Here is a 3,786-nt window from a genome sequence, read left to right on the forward strand (position 1 = left end):
AAGTGGAATGCATGAAGAAATGGATCGTGGGTATGAATAAGTAGGAATGTGGATAGCATAATCATTGGGGTCAAAATAAGTCATTTACCTTTGGCATTCTCCTCTTGTTCAAGGAATAGGTATGGATCCCATCATATTCGGAAAGCACTTAGAAGCTAGAGCATGGACATAGGTATATAAACACGATAGCTACGTGAGACATGAATATGATTTTAACTTTAGACATGAGCACAGCCTAACGCGCGAAACTTGATAGATTATTTCTTTTGCATTGCTTGCTATCATTATGGAGTCTTAATTCCTGAATCATAAATATGGGGCGTAAAGCTCTAACATGAGCATGGGTACGTAAGGTATGAGTAGAGTACATCTGGGCATCACTTCAAAATTTTCTTCCGCAACACTTGTCGATATATGGAACGCATGATATGCCTCGGTACCTTATCGTACCATCTCCTCCTTGGTTCAAAAGCTGATGTTTTAAGTATGTGGATCCCTTAAGTTTAGCAATAAGTCATCATCCGATCTTTCTTTTGATTCTGCCTCTAAGACTATCATCATAAGACTTATCTTTTCATTTCCTTACTTACCTTCTCTATTACCCATCAAAATAATACTCTTAAGAAAAATTACAAACACTATGCCCTCTAATCTTTGCCTAAGACCCTTAAACAAGTTAGGACTATGTCAACAAACTCAACATCATCTAATCATATCTTCTGGTCGAACACTACTTTCTCTTAGCCACATACACAGTCATACTGAAACATGTCTACATCCTTGAAGGGAGAAATTAAAATACTCTACTCTGAAATTTTAATCATGAGATAGCCACTACGAACATAATAGATCAAGGGGCAATACCAGCTCATACATATCAAAAAGGAAAAATTGTCGGCATAGCTACGGCAATGTTTGGCGGCGCCTCTGAAGCTTAACAACCAACCATATCATGATAACTGGTCTGACCCCCATTTGATCCTGAAACTTCACTCCTACCTGTGCCTCAGTCTGTTGGTGCCTGAGTGCTATGGACCGGGAAAGGTATTACTGATGCGGCTGCGACTGGCCCAATGGGCTGAACTTCCCAACCACCATTATTGGTACTGCCATAACTAACCGAAGGGTAATGTCTCTACATGTGGCCTCAGAGACCACACTTATAACACACATCCATACTCATACGACACTCTTCTACATGCCTTTTGCTACATTTGCTACAAGGAGGATGCCACTGAAACTTTAAACCCATACTGTTTTGAAACTGGGGGCATTCCCTTTGTAGATGTCCTAATCTTCTGCAGACGAAACATTCAAAGGCGTCCTTGTGATAGGGTGATGAGTGGTAATTCCCACGGCCTAACTCTGGGCACTTGGTCTGCTTGTGGCCCCTCTCACCACAACGGTAGCATATCTTGAGTCTCATGTAGCATTCTCCTAAGTGGCGCTTCCCACAGGTAGGGAAATTCAGTATATTGGTAAAAGCAACCCTCTTTTGTCTTTTTATTGTGCGAGCGACTCTGTTAGGAGTTGGGGCATTGTATTGTTGGTTGCTAGGTGTACTGTAGTGACTAAGTAGATTGGAGTACTAGCCCGACAGTTTTATTGTGGGATTTGTTGATGACTTAAGGTATGTTAAGGCTAACTTTCCTTCTTTTGGCATGATCCTTACGAACGAAACATAAACATAAGGCTAATCCATAATGATTCTATTCTTAGTAGCTAGGGATGTTCCATGTTGATTCATGTTCTATATTGTTGTTTCCAGTTAGTCTTTCTACAGATTCAGTATGATTCATAGAGTCACTTGTTGATGAAAATGCTATCTCATAATGATGTTCGGAAGTGTAACGACCTTACATCACTCTGACAGATTCAGGATGTACTCTTATCATATTCATGCATTGCAATATATATATATATATATATGTACAGACCTATGACCCCTCAAGAATTATATACGCGTATATTATGTATTATATATATATATATATATATATATATATATATGGGGTATGGAGAAGGTGACGGCGTTATACACGCACACCGCCGATCAGCGAGTCATATTTTGATGATGATGATGATGATGCCCATAGAGGATGATATGATACGATGGGATGCCCACAGAGGCTTGAAAGGCGTTATATACGTATATTTATGTACGACCCTATGAATGCATGCACAGTATTTATGCATATCATTGGCCCTCAGAGGGAGTTCAGACATACAGGTTGCATTCATTTAATCTTATGTACTATATGTCTGCTTCATATTACTTTCATGCCTTACATACTCAGTACTTTGTCCGTACTGACGTCCCTTTCTAGGGGCGCTGCGTTTCATGCCCACAGGTTTAGGTAGACAAGTTGACGATCCGCCCCTGTAGGTTGTTGTTCAGCTCATATTGGAGCACTCCTCTTGTTCCAGAGTTGTTGTTGTGTTTTTGGTACGTTATACTTTTGTGTACACACAGGTATGACAGGGCCCTGTCCCGACCTTATTATGTCATATACTCCAGTAGTATCTTGTAGACAGTCATGGTATAGTTAGACGTTGTATGGCCCCCTCGGCCTAGATATTTGTTGTGTAGTATTCTTTGAAAGCCTTGTCGGCTTGCACAGGCTTTGTCCATCATAGTTGTATAGTATGTCTTTTTAGGCTCATCCCTTTTTCAGCATATTTCCATTATGATTCAACATATTTTTATCTGATGACCCTCGGGGTCCACTCTTGTTTAATATTATGATATGAACGTATGATTAACGGCGCTCGACACTTAGGGCTCAGGTGCCCATAATAGCCCTGTGGTCAGGGTTGTGGAAAACTTGGTATCAGAGCAGTTGCGGCCTAGGGTTGTCTACAAGTCGTGTCTGGCAGAGTCTTGTTTATTGTGTATTGTACACCATACTTATAAACAGGAGGCTGCAGGGTACTTAGGAAGATTGTCTTTCTTTCTTATTTTAGATCGTGCGTTAGAGCCATATCATCAGGGTTCCTTTTCTAAGAACGTATTATGATTTCAGCGATGCCTATGACGAGGAGAGCTTCAGCTGGCTAGAGAGGCAAGGCTGTGATAGACGAGGGTACCAGTAGGGTGCAACCTGTAGATGCTGGCTAGGGTGAGTCCTAGAGTAAGGCCCCATCTCAGTCTTCTCAAAGCCCTTCCATCCCAGTGGATCCGAGAGGGGCTGCAGCAACAGTACCCCTAGTTCCTCCGCCCCCTAATGCATCAAGCCAGGAGATGTGAGATGTTATTCTGTTATTGAATCAATTAGTGGCCGCTCAGGCTCAGTGATAGGGCACATATACTGGTTATGTTGATAGGGCTGTTAGTGCCAGGGTTCGAGACTTTATCAATCTAGACCCTCCAATATTCTTTGCATCGAAACCAGATGAGGACCCGCAGAACTTTATAGATTGGATGATGAGGGCATTGAAGGTAATGCATGCTTCTAACACTGAGTCAGTAGAGTTGGCTTCCTATCGTTTGAGAGATGTCGTTGTCTAGTGGTATGAGACCTAGGAGTTGTCTAGGGGGGCTAATGCACCTCAAGCAGTATGGCAAGAATTCACTAAGGCTTTCATTCAACATTATTTGCTAGCAGAGGCCTGACGAGCTCGAGTTTATAGGTTTCTGAATTTACGCCAGGGGAATATGAGTATGCAGGAGTATAATCTTCTTTTTAACTCACTAGCCAGGTATTCTCCCATTATTGTAGTTGAGATAGAGGATCGGGTACACCGATTTGTGATTAGACTTGGGCCACACTTGATTAATGAATGCAT

The sequence above is a fragment of the Lycium ferocissimum genome, chromosome 5 (assembly GCF_029784015.1).
Source record: "Lycium ferocissimum isolate CSIRO_LF1 chromosome 5, AGI_CSIRO_Lferr_CH_V1, whole genome shotgun sequence".
Taxonomy (NCBI): domain Eukaryota; kingdom Viridiplantae; phylum Streptophyta; class Magnoliopsida; order Solanales; family Solanaceae; genus Lycium; species Lycium ferocissimum.